The following is a 16004-nucleotide window of genomic DNA, read 5'->3' on the forward strand; positions in this document are numbered from 1 at the left end:
TAAGGAACACATTTGAGCTGCCATCGATTATGTATGGGAGCACTGTGTGAATTTCCACCAAAAGCTAGCCTGGCTAGAGATGTCATGAACCTGAAACGTTCTGCAAATATAGCATGTGATCAAAATGGTAAAGGTAAAGGTAAAGGTATCCTCTGTGCAAGCACCGAGTGACGCCCTCTAGCGTTGGGGTGACGCCCTCTAGCATTTTCATGGCAGACTCAATACGGGGTGGTTTGCCAGTGCCTTCCCCAGTCATTACCCCCCAGGCAAGCTGGATACTAATTTTACCGACCTCGGAAGGATGGAAGGCTGAGTCAACCTTGAGCCGGCTGCTGGGATTGAACTCCCAGCCTCATGGGCAAAGCTTTCAGACGGCTGCCTTACCACTCTGCGCCACAAGAGGCTCTGATCAAAATGGCTGCTGTGTTATTTTAACACTATTTGAAATCTTGCCTTTTGTTTTGAAAAACATGTTACAATAGCTCATCTGTCCTCAAGGCAAGCATTATAATTTTATATACATATATACATATATATACATATATATACATATATATACATATATATATATATATATATATATATATATATATATATATATATATATATATATATATATATATATATATATATATATATATATATATATTTGTTGTTGTTGTTGTTATGTGCGAAGTCGTGTCCAACCCATCGCGACCCCATGGACAATGATCCTCCAGGCCTTCCTGTCCTCTACCATTCCCCGGAGTCCATTTAAGTTTGCACCTACTGCTTCAGTGACTCCATCCAGCCACCTCATTCTCTGTCGTCCCCTTCTTCTTTTGCCCTCGATCGCTCCCAGCATTAGGCTCTTCTCCAGGGAGTCCTTCCTTCTCATGAGGTGGCCAAAGTATTTGAGTTTCATCTTCAGGATCTGGCCTTCTAAAGAGCAGTCAGGGTTGATCTCCTCTAGGACTGACCGGTTTGTTCGCCTTGCAGTCCAAGGGACTCGCAAGAGTCTTCTCCAGCACCAGAGTTCAAAAGCCTCAATTCTTTGACGCTCGGCCTTCCTTATGGTCCAACTTTCACAGCCATACATTGCAACTGGGAATACCATAGCCTTGACTAAACGCACTTTTGTTGGCAGCGTGATGTCTCTGCTTTTTAGGATGCTGTCTAGATTTGCCATAGCTTTCCTCCCCAGGAGCAAGCGTCTTTTAATTTCTTTGCTGCAGTCCCCATCTGCAGTGATCTCGGAGCCCAGGAAAATAAAATCTGTCACTATCTCCATTTCTTCCCCATCTATTTGCCAGGAATTGAGAGGGCCGGATGCCATGATCTTTGTTTTCTTGATGTTGAGTTTCAATCCAACTTTTGCACTCTCCTCCTTCACCCGCATCAACAGGCTCTTTAATTCCTCTTCACTTTCTGCCATTAGAGTGGTATCATCTGCGTATCTAAGGTTGTTGATATTTCTCCCTGCAATCTTGATCCCAATTTGTGACTCCTCTAATCCCGCATTTCTCATGATGTGCTCTGCATACAAGTTAAATAGGCAAGGCGACAGTATACAGCCTTGCCGAACTCCTTTCTCAATTTTGAACCAGTCAGTGATCCCATGTTCAGTTCTCACTGTTGCTTCTTGACCTGCATATAAATTTCTCAAGAGACAAATAAGATGCTCTGGTATTCCCATCTCTTTAAGAACTTGCCACAATTTGTTGTGCTCCACACAATCAAAGGCTTTAGCATAGTCAATGAAGCAGAAATAGACGTTCTTCTGGTACTCCCTAGCTTTCTCCATGATCCAGCGTATGTTGGCAATTTGATCTCTAGTTCCTCTGCCTCTTCGAAATCCTGCCTGTACTTCTGGAAGTTCTCGGTCCACATATTGCTGGAGCCTAGCTTGTAGGATTTTGAGCATAACTTTGCTAGCATGAGAAATTAGTGCAATGGTGCGGTAGTTTGAACATTCTTTGGCATTGCCCTTCTTTGGGATTGGAATGTAAACTGACCTTTTCCAATCCTGTAGCCATTGTTGAGTTTTCCAAATTTGCTGGCATATTGAGTGTAGCACTTTTACTGCATCATCCTTTAAGATTTTGAATAGTTCAACTGGAATGCTGTCACCACCACTAGCTTTATTGTTGCTCAGACTTCCTAAGGCCCATTTGACTTCACATTCCAGGATGTCTGGCTCCAGGTCAGTAACTACCCCACTGTGGTCATCAGGGATGTTAAGCTCGCTCTTGTATAGTTGTTCTGTATAATTTTGCCACCTTTGCTTAATGTCTTCTGCTTCTGTGAGGTCCCTACCATTTTGGTCCCTTATCATACCCAACTTTGCATGAAGCGTTCTCTTCATATCTCCAATTTTCTTGAAAAGATCTCTGGTCCTTCCCATTCTATTGTTTTCTTCTATTTGTTTACACTGTTCATTTAAGAAGGCATTCTTATCTCTTCTAGCTTTTCTCTGGAATTCTGCATTCAGTTGGGTGTATCTTTCTCTTTCTCCCTTGCCTTTCACTTCCCTTCTCTCCTTAGCTATTTGTAAAGCTTCCTCAGACAGCCATTTTGATTTCTTGCATTTCTTTTTCTTTGGGATGGTTTTAGTTGCTACCTCTTGTACAATGTTGCGAACCTCCGTCCATAGTTCTTCAGGCACTCTGTCTATCAGATCTAATTCCTTAAATCTATTTGTCACCTCTACTGTGTATTCGTTGGGGATATGATTTAGTTCATACCTGAGTGGCCTAGTGCTTTTCCCTACTTTCTTCAATTTAAGCCTAAATTTTGCAACAAGAAGCTCATGATCTGAACCACAATCAGCTCCTGGTCTTGTTTTTATTGACTGGATAGAACTTTTCCATCTTTGGCTGCAGAGCACATAGTCAATCTGATTTCTGTGTTGACCGTCTGGTGATGTCCATGTGTAGAGTCGTCTCTTGGGTTGTTGGAAAAGAGTGTTTGCTATGACCATTGTATTCTCTTGACAAAATTCTACCAGCCTGTGCCCTGCTTCATTTTGTACTCCAAGGCCAAACTTGCCTGTTATCCCAGTTATCTTTTGGTTTCTTACTTTAGCATTCCAATCCCCCATGATGATAAGCACATCATTTTTTGGCGTTGCTTCTAGAAGGTGTTGTAGGGCTTCATAGAACTGATCAACTTCATCCTCTTCAGCAGCAGTGGTTGGGGCATAGACCTGGATCACTGTGATGTTGAATAGTTTGCCTTGGATTCGAACTGAGATCATTCTGTCATTTTGGGGATTGTATCCCAAGACTGCTTTTCCTACTCTCTTATTGATTATGAAGGCTACTCCATTTCTTCTGCGAGATTCTTGATAACAGTAGTATACCTGATGGTCATCTGAATTAAATTCACCCATTCCTGTCCATTTTAGTTCACTGATTCCTAAAATGTCGATGTTCAGTCTTGTCATTTCTTGTTTGACGACGTCCAGCTTACCTTGATTCATGGATCTGACGTTCCAGGTTCCTATGGAATAAAAATCTTTACAGCATTGGACTGTCTTTTCGCCACCAGTTACTTCCACAACTGAGCGTCCTTTCGGCTTTGGCCCAGTCGCTTCATTCATTCTGGCGCTACTCGTACTAGCCGTCTGCTCATCCCCAGTAGCATATTGGACACCTTCCGACCTGAGGGTAGATGTATGTATTTCCATCTGATTAAGGGAAGAAGAGTGGATGGTATCACTTCAGGGGGAGAATATGTTTTAGTACTCTTCCATTAAAAATAAAAATAAGAAAATCTTCCTGCATAGAGCTGTTCAGGCTTACTTGTTTTCCTGCTATGCTAATTATTTGAGGGGAATATTTTTAAAATGTTCAGTCTGAAGTGCATTTTACCACATTAGTGCTCTGCCATCTTGTTTGGCTGCATTTTTGGATTCAGTCTTCCATCTTATAAAGTAGAAGTGGCTGAATAGGGACTGGGTCTCTTCTGAGTCACCAGTTTAAGTTCATTGTATAATTAGAGGGCACGAACTTTTAAAGTCATTGTACCCATTCAGATCAAGTTCCGGTGCTGAGTCTTGGCTGAGATTACTACCATCCCGGCACTTGGCTCCCTCTCCGAATCTTTTGAAGGCAATGGTTGAGTCCTTAGACAGTTTGAAATGGGAAATCAGTGTCTGACCCTCATATTTAAGAGGATCACCACTAAAGTATTTCTTAAGAAAGCTCTCAAATAAGTAACGTCTTCTCCCCCACCCCTTTCTGATTTTAGAAAACAGCTTCTGGTTAGGAGGTCTCAAGACTACTACCAGAAAGTACAGCAGGAAATAATTCTGTGCATGAGAGAAAATCCCAGGAAGCAGGTAGGCCAAGTCCAGAAAGGACGAAGGCAGTAAGCTGATGCAGAGAGTCTTGACTTTGTGCATGGGAGCATTGTATGCATTCCCACCTCTGCTTCTCACAACAAAAGCTAACCTGGCTAGGCAAGAAGTCATTTCAGCAGCCTTATGGTCATTTCACAAGCAGTTATTGTTGACATCTTTTCCTCTAAACAGTTCCTCCCTTTTGTCCCCCCTCAGCTCACCATTATCAGCTGTGTGAGTGATTGATGAGCAGTAAACCCGACTTGGGGAAGGGGGGGACTTTCTCTCTTCCGTTGCTTTGGTTTTTGTACCCATGGCAATTAATCATGATGCCCAGAACAACAAGAGGGAGAATTAAATTTGAGCTGTCTGTGGCAATTCAGCAGGGGTACCTTCTTCTATACCAATCCGGAGGTCCTGCTCAGTCACAGAAGGGCTCTGTGTTGGGAACGCAGGCTTTTAATTTCTTCTAAAGAGCACTGCCAACTTGGACAACTTTTATTGCACCTTTTGTGATGTTCTTTTCATGATCTTGATGCATGACATTTGTGCTCTAGTATCTAAAGAAAGCTTGTGTTTCTAGAAGAGAGTGGCCTTCCTTGATGCCTGAAAATATTAGTATGGGACAGCTGGGGAAGAGGTTGATTTATCCCACTCTGATGTGACATGGTGTTGGCCTAATCTACCTCACAGGTTGTTGTGAGGATGAATAGGGGTAGAATTAAGTAGGTCACTTTGACTCCTCATCAGGCAGAAAGGTGGGAGTATAAATTAAACCAATAAGTAGAAACAGTGGTAAAAGGATGTGAGTTTTGAAATGTGAAACCCTCCCTCAGTATGCAAGATAGGGAGAATTCTTTCTTTACAGGACTAATTTAATGATTGCACATTCACTTTGTAAAGTGCTTTGAACACTCAAAATGCTAGCCAGTTGCTAAGCACTCTGTTAATTACATGTGAACAATTGGTAGGTTTTAGAAGTGAAATGGAGGGGACACACTTCCTCATTTGTCTTATTATTCTCGATCTTTTCTCATCATCAACATTCAAGAAGTCAGTAGTAATTATAAAAATATTATTGTAGGCCTGTATGGAGAAGGCATTCTGTCTATTAAGGATGCAGAGTCCTATGTAGAAATGCATATAGAATCATAGAGTTGGAAGGGGCCATACAGGCCATCTAGTCCAACCCCCTGCTCAATGAAGGATCAGCCCAAAGCATCCTAAAGCAATATATTGGGGCAAAGGCGAGGAAATAGAATAAAGCAGGACTTCACTGTGCTTCCACAATGGAATCCAGCAGTTAAAACCTGGCTGTTGCTGCTCCCCTCAGGAAATGCTCTGTGTAAAGAGACAGCTATGATCCCTTTGACATCTGTTTATCTTTAGCATAGAGACACTCGTATATTTGGGACTGGAGCAAGACCAGTAAAAGGGAACATTTTTGGTTTTAAAAAAATACCCAAGTAGCTGATAGTGTTTTCAGGTTCTTAAAGCAAGCTAGGATTTTGTCCATTGATCTCCACCACTTTTGTAATCCCCCCCCCCCCCAGTGTGAATCTTTAGTTTTTGTTGTCGCATGAAGGGTGTAGGGGCAGGGTGGGTCACATTTGAGGAAATTCTTCATCTGGAAAGCTGGTGAGGCTAGGTGAGCAGAAGAGGTCTTGGCTTCCTTGCTTGTGTTAGGGCCTCTTAGCGAGCATCCAGATGCTGTCGCTCATGCTTGCTATTTGTATCATTTACTGCAGTGGTACTCACTTCATGGCTTGCAGAGAGCCATATCTACAATTATTGTCAACCAAAAGAGTCTGTTTGCTTTCATCTTTTTAATGACACCAGCCCCTCAAGGATGCTTGCAGCTTACCTGTTCTTCTGGTGGTGGATGTTTAAGGTAGGGACTGCCTGCTAACTATATGCCCCAGCAGGCATAGAACTTGACCACTTTCCTGAAATGTGCGGCAGGTGCTACAGTGAGGGAGGCTGCTCAGAAGAGCCGCAGGTGCCATCTCATAGATTCACATGTGGCTGAATATTTCTAATTTAATGATTCCCAGAGAAGCTTGGGAAACTTGCAAATGTTGTTGGGTTTTGCATTTAGCTTATGCAATTGAAGAGGTTTCATACCATCTTTCTGCTTTTTCTCTGTGTATGTATCGCTTGAATGCATTTGCTTGGAATTAAGATGGCAAGCACCAAGTGCCTCTTGATAAGCTCTTCTGGTCACCTTCTGAGTGCTTTTTCATTTCACATCTAGTATAAGAACTTGTATTGAGCCTGCTGGATCAGACCAATAGTCCGTCTTATCCAGCATTCTGTTTTATACAGTGGCCAAATGGTTGCTCTGGAGGGGTAACATACAGAAAACATAGGCCAAGCTTTCTTCCCTCTCTCCTCACCCTGGCAATCTATTAGCACTTTGTTCCAGTGCCCTGAAACCGTTGCCCATCAAGTTCATTGAGTGCCAATGAGTTTTAGTATTATAAGAGAAGAAGAAAAAGTTTTCTGTATCCATTTTCCCCACCCCATAAATTTATAAACTTCTATCATGTCCCCTTAGTATCTTTCTAAACTGTATATCCCCAGACTTTTGAGCCCTGTCTCATAGGAAAGGTCTTCTGCCATGTTACTCATCTTGTTTGTTCTGTTCTTAATTCCCTTTTTAACATATGGAAGTAATATTTAACAAATAAGTATTTAACAAATGTAGGTAATATTTCAGATGTGGGCATTTGCCCTACACAGACATTTTTTTTTATTCTCAATCTCTTTCCTAATAATCTCCAGCATGCAGTTTTTGCTTTTCATTAGCCATGGTGGCTAAATTAATGCTTGATGTCCTGCTTTGTTAGTGTCCAAATCTGTCCCTGTGCAAAGGGGGAGTTTGTTCACAAATCTTTTTTTTTATATTATTGCTTGCACCTTATTAGAGAAGCATTGTTTGACCAGGAAGATGTCTCAGCCATGCTTGTGCACCAGCAGCAGACAAAATGTACATGCTATGACTGGATGCCACATTCCTCCACGAGAACCTTAGAGAGTGCAGAGCGATGTTATTGTTACCATGAGGGGTCTTTCCTACTGACCATTCTCTCACCCTAGACTGTGTTAATAAGGCTTATTGATTTGGATAGTTTGTTCTTTTCTTTGTTAGTCTAAAATGCTTTCCTCACACCTGTGGTCATTTCTCCCCCTTCCCTTAATTAATTCATCCAGATCTCAGTCATGGCCTTTCCTTAATTACCAGAGCATCAAACACCTGGACATTCTTGCTAGCCACAGTTTTGTCTTCACTTGGGAAGCCCATTACATCCTGAAGCCATCATTGGTGTCTCTCTGACATAGGAACAGCTGGTAACACAACCAAAGGCTTTGTCTCAACAAAGCAGAACCATTATCTGGTCTCTTGTTTCTTTGCCTCATGGCAGCAAACACATTTAAGGAGTTAGCTGCCTGGCCTTAGCCTCTGAACATGAAATTGAATACTTAAACAGATACACTTGACCATGACCTGTTGGTCTCAGCTCCAAACCACGGATCCAAAACACACACAGGTCATCTTGCTGACTCACCCTTGGACTTTTTAGCCCTTTTGGTCACCTTCTGGATGGTGAGCTTCCCTTCACTAATGGTCTTTAAGCAGATACTTATCATGGAGGCTTTAGGTTAATACTGGGTTAAGCAAGTGATGAGACTAGATCAGCGTTTCTCAACCTTTTTACCATTGAGAAACCTCTAAAACATTCTTTGGGCTTTGAGAAATCCCAGAAGTGGCGCAATCATGCAGAATATGGGTGCGAAGCATGGCTGTGTACAAACCCACTCAGGGCCCCTTCCCCTACCACCCTCTCCAGATCCATCACTGGCCATTTTGGTGGATGGTCCTATCACCTGATAAATGTTTAAGAAATTTAAAATATATACAAAAATAATTAACTCCCTTCTTTTCAAGAAATCCTTCCAGGACCATCAAGAAACCCCATAGTTTCCCAAACCCTGATTGAGAAACCCTGGACCAGATGATCTGCATGGCCCCTTTCAACTTGGTGATTCTGTGATTTTTCACTTCGTGGAAGGTAGCTATTAATCTTCCTTTAACTCAAATCATTATATCCCCATGTTGCACACATATCCCCATGTTCTTTACTTTTCTCTTACGTGTTTATGTTAGTTTAAATCATGCAAGTATGTTTTGTTTTTTTATTTACTTTTCAATAAAGATCCTTTTATTTAATTTCAAATTTAGCCTTTGTATGAGTTTTCTGGCAGGGATACCCTCATAAACATTGATAGAGATTTCATTTGCTACTATTCCCACACAGGTCTCCTAGGATACATTAATTCTGCCATCCAAAATTAAGGAGACAGGTTTGTTTTAGGTAACATGGTTCCTTGTCATAGTTGATTGGTCATTGTGGGTAAATGGGCTCCTGTATTATATTCTGTGTATTGTAGTATATTTCATCTTTTAATATTGATTTGCTGTTCAGTTTTAAATTTATTGTACTGCATAAACTGCTCTAAGTTTTGGAAAGGTGGGGTGAAAAACCACAATGCAATGAGTAATTTTGAGATGAAGAACAGCTGGCTAGCTGGGAAATTATTAAGCGCCTCTTCCCACTCATCCAGCCTCACTGGACATTTCATTGTCCTGCATCTGTTTTAGAGGGGGGGGGGAATGGGGAAAGTTGCATGGAAATCATGTCACATATTGTTTGGAGAGTGTATGAGAAGGAATGACCTATCACTGCATTGGTAAGTCCAGGGCTTTTTCTTCAGCTCCCTCATCCATAGACAATAAAGTCCACATTCAGCAATAAATGCCTCTCCCACTTTTCTCAAACATGGCATTAGCATCCATTGCTTGAAATAAAAGGGTGCATTTTCTTTTTAAACTGCATCTGAAGCAGTCCTGTGGCCTTCCTCAAACTTGCTTCAGTTTCATTTTCATCTCTCCTTTCTCTCCATTGATATTTTGCCTCTGCATCCTGCAAAATTTAACTCTCTCTTCAGTATTTGAAGAAAGGGAGGGGGTAGTCTCTTGATACTTTCGAGAAAGGTTGTATATTTATGGTTTTGGTTATTGTTGGAAGCCACCTCAAGTCTTAGAGAAGAGCAACATAACCAGTGATTCAAATTTAGTTAATTTATCCAGATAACAATTTTATATAACATATTTTACTTTTTTGTCTTTATAACTTCGAACTTCTTGGACTAAGACTTTGCCAGCTTCCAGATGGGGCCTGGAGTTCTCTCAGAATTACAGCTGCTCTCCAGACTATAAAGATCAGTTCTCCTAGAGAAAGTAGCAGCTTCAGAGGGTAACCTCTATGAAATCACATTGTTGCTGAACTCCTTCCCCAAACTGCACTTTTTCCTGGCTGTGTCCTCAAATTTCAAGGGGTTTCTCCACATGATACCTGTTTTTTCTTCCCCATTTAATAATGGGATGTGGTTAGAGTTGCCAGCTCTGGATTGGGAAATACCTGGAGAGCCTGAAGTGGCTTGGCTATTTGGAGAGGAGGGACTTCGATGGGCATAATGCCATAGAGACTACCTTCCAGAGCAGCCATTTTGGCCAGGCAGACTAGTATCTGCCACCTGAAGGTCAGTTGTGTTAGCAAGAGATCTCCAGCCACCATCTGGACTTTAAGCAAGGACAGGCCAAACGGTGAAGGTTGTAGTGAGAGAAGAACTCCTGCCAACCTCCAGGTGGTTGTAATCAGAGTAAAAATGTGTTAGGCAAAATAAATCTTCTAATAGTAAATTTTTTCCTCAGACAGTTTTTCTCTCGCTACAACCACCTGGAGGTTGGCAACCCTAGATGTGCTACTGTTTAATTTCCTTAAATAGTACAAGTTGTTCAAAAATTGCTGTGTGTAGTGTGGGCGAATGTCCTTCAGGTTCCCTATTGAACATTTGTCTTATGAAGGAATGTTTGAACAGATCGGATTTTTTATTTAGATCAGGTGTAGGTAATGGTCAATACTGAACTTTCCAAGCCCCCTCCTTGTTGTTTTTAAAAAGCAGACAACCCACACCTGGGTCAAATTGCTACGTGACAACTACTTAAGTTTGTTAAGGCAAATTCTGGTGAATCATCAGAAACAAATATTCGTCATAGCCCATACATTAATAATTAGGCATGGTGGAGATTTATTTTTTTTAATTAAAAGTGATGAGGATGAAAGTGCGTAGAAGTATTCTCACTTCTTATCACTAAATTCAAAAAGTTGGTATCATTAGCTGAAATTGATAGGCAGCAAGGTAAAGGCCAAAGGAAGTAGTCTTTGCTACAATAAATAATTAACCTGCTACCATGAGTAGTTGTGATGGCAGCCACTATAAGTTACTAAAAAAGGGGATTGGCTGAATCCACAAGTATGCTGGTAACTACTTGCCATGATAGATTTATGATAGCCTTCAGGACTTGGTAAAGCTTTTAAATATCTATAATACTGCTTTTCTTTTTCCAAAGAAAAATTTAAAGCAGTTAGCAAACACAAATTAGAAAATTAGGCCAATGGAAGAGAACTTCCTCTCTTACCTTCCCTTTACTGCAGAGTAGCTGGGTGTTGATGTATTTAGAGAGGGAAGTAGCTAAGTGAGAGTAATCCAGGCATGACTGAAAGTATTTTGCTTGGTCATTGTCGTTTATTACTACTGGTTGACAGGATGCTGAGCTTGGTGAGCCAACTTTTGCTCTATCAACTATAACAGTTCCTATGGTAGAATTGGAGATGGATCAAGGTGGGTAGCCATATTAGTCTGTCTGTAGCAGTAGATTACAGCAGTAGTCTGTAGCAAGAGCCCATTAGCACCTTTAAGACCAATAAAACCCTGTGACAGGATATCAGCTTTCATTAATCATTGCTCACTTCTGATACCACAAAAGTACCTGAAGAAATGAGCAGCGACTCAAGAAAACTCATACCCTGCCACAAATTTTGTTAGTCTTTAAGGTGCTACTAGTCTCTTGCTCTTCTCTATGGTAGAATTGTACATTGCATATGACCTGACCTGTTGGCATTCTCAGTGTTAAATTCTGCATTACAGTGTGTGGAATAATGTTACCATGTTGTACATTGCCCAATGCCTAAATTTATAAAATTGCATAAATATGTCAAATATTGAAATTTGATATGCTAAGTAAGTTGTAAGTGATGCTTTTTATGTTAAAATTATTTAGGCTTGATATGACAGTAGGTATTGCTTATATTTCAGTTTCTCCTTAAAAAATGGTTTTGCCCAATGTCGACTAAATTTCTGAAAATTTGCATCTCTAGTAAACATATCATGTGATGAAATCATGATGCGGAATAAGTGGTCTTACATATGGTCTTACATGTTGCAGGGAAGCAGGAGAGAACTCAACACAAACATCATGAGCCATCCTTAGTCTGAAGGGAAGTTTTCATCCTAAAATGCTGCCCTCAATCTTAAATGGGACTTCTGCTAGAGTAAGGGACAATTAAGTTGAAGGAAGGCTTGAAACTTTGTGGATCAGTAGGATACAGGCCATTTTGTTCTGGGATGCATCCACACACAGCCATAACACATAGTTCTGGCCTAATGAACTCATCTTAGCCTCAAACAACTGAAACAGCACCAAGTAAGAGCCTCCTAAACCACAGAGACCTGTTTGAAGCCAGCTGAATCTCCGTGGTAGGAACTGTCAAGCTAGTGTGACCAAGCAAATCTATAACTTAGGGCTAAGGAAAGTCATTCATTCAGGAAGTAAGAGTCCCTTGGCAGAATTGGAACTAGTTGGTTGGATGTGTTGCTGGGGAAATTATGAAAGCTGGTTTTGTGTTAGAATGTCAGGCTAGGACTGGCAAAGGAATCCTTACTCATAGAATCATTGAGTTGGAAGGCACCTCCAGGGTCTTCTAGTCCAACCCCCTGCTCAATACAGGAACTCACAGCTGCCTGTCCACCCACAGTGACCCCAATTTCATGGCCATACATGAAGCTCATTTATTGACATTAGATCAGTCACAGTCTTTCTGATTAACCTATCTCAGGATTGTGGTAGAGATAAAAAGTAGGGGAGAGAACTCCACATGCTGCCCTGAATTTTTGGACAGCAGAACAGTTTGTTTTGGTGAGAAATTTGATTTGAGGGCCAGTGTCTGATCTGAGAAGTAAGCCTGACTGGAATGGTAAGGAAACAAGCAGCCAGGCAGAAAGACAAACTGGCAGATAGCCTGGTTTTAGAGGATTAGGCACACTGGTAGACTAGCACAAGCAAGGCCAAAGTCTGGCTGTTACCCACTCAAAGACCCAAGTGGCTTGACTCGGAAGTATTTCTGGCCAAGTGAAGTGATGCGGAACCAGTGTGTTGCCAGGTGGTGAGAGCAATACCATAATGTCCCTCTTGTTTATTTTGTAGCTGTAAAAAGCTCAACCCAAAGAGTAGCAGCTTCCAATTTGAATCCTGCCTTGACACTGATTTAGAGAGGTGCCATCATCAACAGGCTGGCTTGACATGTTGTTTTGTAGTGAATGGTGTGATCTCAGAGATGCTGGGGGATTCTACATTATTTGAGGCCCATTGATTCATGCTCTGAAAGTCAGTGCATGACATTGACATGATGTGCTCCTTGGTGACTCAGTTTTATCAGTCAAAAGCCAGATGGAAATATTTCATTCACCTATGCAATCACCTCAGTTATTTGGTGTATCAAACACAGACAATGGTCCCTACCTGTGTGGACAGATCAGGAATTTCCCTTCTGCTTATGTTTCACCTGCTGTCTTCACTGGAATTATGAAAACCGTTAGTAAGGTCCAGCTTATCCACAAACAAAAAGCAAATCTGGATCCAACCATGGAATTAAATTATATTTAAATGGGGATACTGTATTCAGAGGTACTTCTGAATGCTAGTTGCTTGGAATGAGTAAGAAGATAAGACTTTTGTCTCCATGTTCTGCTGTTGAGTTTCATGCAGACATTTAGCTGGCCATTATTGAAGATATAGCCTTGGACTAGATAAACTCATAGGGCCATTCCGCACCGGGATCCATGTAGCAAATTGTTTGCTGAACGAAAAATCGCCATTTTAAATAGTGGAATTCGTTGTTATGCATACCTGCCTTTGTAGTGGAATCCAGTTGCGTTTCTATCGTTTCCCACAGGGTTCCGGTCTCGGAAAAATCGCTAGAAAGGAAGCACTATTGCTGAGCTGTGTCCCGCCCCTGGCCATCAAGCAGCCAATGGGCGGCCGTTAGCATGCTCCCAAACAGCCCCTTTCCCTTTAAGGAAGGTTTAAAAAAACACACACACACACGTTGCAACGAATATGCGTTGATTCGTTGCAACTGAGAGACCCATCCAGCTAGCAGATGATGTTTGAGCTGCCGTTTCATCGTTGCCAGGCTCCCCCCGAGTGGAAAAAAAAATCCCCCCCCTCACGGGCGAGATTTTCGGCCGAAAACAGTGTGAAAAATAATAAAGTGAAAATAAACCAGCAAACGGGCCTCTGTGTTGCTTGTGCTTGGTGACTTTAAACAGAGGGACTGCAGCCGGGGAAGCCTTGCTGGGTAAACGAAGGCTTGCCGGTGCGTTGATCTCCGCTCGCTCGGAGAAAAAAAAATGGCGATCGCTTCGCCGGAAGATCAGAGGAGAGAGCCAGGGGGAGGGACTTTGCAGAAACTGCAACAATGGTAACGCACAGAACTTTCCCGCTAGTGTTGCAGATTGGTTGCAGGAGTGTAGCGCTTTCCGGAGGGTGAATCCACTTTTTGGGATTTCCCTGAAAGCGCTACTACGAAGCGCTTTTTGCGGATCGGTTTCAGGAGTGTTGCAGATTGTCAACGACGTTGTGCATAACGGCAAAACTGTAGCAATTTCAATTAGTAACCATTGTGCTATTTTGGATGAATGCGGAACGGCCCTTAGTCTGATCAAGAAGGGCTGGTCTCATGATCCATCTGTACTATCTTCCTGTTTCTAAAAGTGACAGAGTAGAGCACGTAGGCAGTAGCCCTAACCTGCTGTATGTCCCCAGCAAGTGATATCTGTTGGCATGCTATTTAAGAATATGGAGGTTTCCTTCAGCCATCATGGCTTATAGTCCTTGATAAACTTGGGTTTGATTCCCTGTTCTTCCTCCACATACAGCCAGCTGGGTGATCTTGGACTAGTCACAACATTGATAGAGCTGTTCTGATGGAGCAGTATTATCAGGGCTCTCTCAGCCTGACCTGCCTCACAGGGTGTCTGTCGTGGGGAGAGGAAAGGGAAGGCGATTGTAAGCTGCTTTGAGCCTCCTTTGGGTAGAGAAAAGTGACATATAAGAACCAACTCTTCTTCCTCTTCTTCTGCTCAAACAGGGTGTCTGTTGTGGGGAGAGGAAAGGGAAAGCGATCGTAAGCCGCTTAGAGACTCCTTCTGGTAGAGAAAAGCAGTATATAAGAACCAACTCTTCTTCTTCTTCTAACAGGCAAATGACCATTCAGATCTTGAGACTTCATTCTGAGAACTCAGTGGCCGTTTTGGGGGTTGCTGGGTGAGAAGTTGAAGAAGCAGAGAGGAGAACAGAACAAGGTAGCTGAGTGGGTGAGAAGAGGAAAGAGGCTGCCAGGGGGAGGGAAGAATGGAAGGCTGAAGAACAAATTGAGGCAGACTAGTTGGTGGGTGGGAAAGAGAGAAGCAACTTGGGACAGAGGGAGAGGTTAAGGGCTGCTAGTTGGGAAGGAAAGAGGAAATTTTGTGGGGAGGGAGATACATGGGAAAAATGAGATGCCTCCTCAAGTCTTTCGGTGATATCTTTTATTTCTGTATTGTTCATGTATTCCAAGGAGGACTCTCAAAATTACAATAAAAACAAAGTAAATTTCAATAAAGCATTTAAATGAAGCCAATCTCTCTAGTGTGGTGATGCAGTTTCTGACGCTACTGTTTTAGTTATGCTGACCTAACAGCCCTCAGTTTTGAGAGGGCTTGTTGCATGCAAATTCCGTGCACTGAGGGAGCATGGAAGCTGCCATGTGGGCATTCTCCAAATTAATAAACAGTACATGCGACACATATGTAGCATACTCTGATCCTTGTATTATTCTTTTGACAAAATAACCTTGCACCTCCATTTGGGAAATCTGAAACCCCGTGCAAGTATTAAATAGATTTAAGTTTTCCTGTTCTGTGGGGCATGGAGTGCATGGATTAGATGCTTTCTTATGGCACCATGTTTCTGAGCGTTGTTTTCAGAGGGCTGTGTTTGCCCCGTTCCCTTGTGCTTGGCCAGAGTCTGCCAGGTGGCACCAGGGATCCCAGGAGCATTGCTGTATTTGAGTGGCTCTGGCGGCATGTGTTTAGTTTAATTATCCAGTCAGCTGGTGTGGGAATCAAGCAGGCGCTCTGCGCTGGTGCCGAATCCTTCGCCTGTCACAGCAGCAGGAGCATGCAGTAAAGAGTACACATGCCAAATGGATTGCAAACAACCCAGAGCACATGGAGCCGAGAGTGGGCGACAGAGCCTTGCAGTGGCAGAATGCTAGTCATCAGGTGGCTGCTGCACACGCCAGGAGCTTGCTTTTTTAGCCGGGAACTACCTAGGTAAGGAGAGTATGCCTCGTTATTTTTGCACTGCTTTTAGTTGTGAGTGCTGTTTCCGAGTCAGTGGGGAACAGAATCTTTTAGGAAAGGCTTTTGCTCCCTCTTTCCCACCCCACCCCACCCC

At 42.4% G+C, this 16004-nt stretch overlaps 1 protein-coding gene across 9 annotated transcripts in view; it reads left to right on the forward strand.

The window, feature by feature from the left end:
* The window catches only part of NCOA1 (nuclear receptor coactivator 1), a 321680-nt gene that overhangs the window by 168404 nt on the left and 137272 nt on the right, over positions 1-16004 (forward strand). Inside the window, exon 3 of one of the 9 annotated variants that reach the window (XM_077331677.1) lies at positions 8271-8394. The exons of 7 other annotated variants lie outside the window; for them this stretch is intronic. The gene's annotated coding sequence lies outside the window, so the exon portion shown is untranslated. Of the gene's footprint in view, positions 1-8270; positions 8395-15689; positions 15881-16004 lie in introns of those variants that run through there. One more of the 9 variants, XM_077331683.1, reaches the window with a different exon arrangement.

Source organism: Paroedura picta, chromosome 1 (genome assembly GCF_049243985.1).
Source record: "Paroedura picta isolate Pp20150507F chromosome 1, Ppicta_v3.0, whole genome shotgun sequence".
Classification (NCBI taxonomy): domain Eukaryota; kingdom Metazoa; phylum Chordata; class Lepidosauria; order Squamata; family Gekkonidae; genus Paroedura; species Paroedura picta.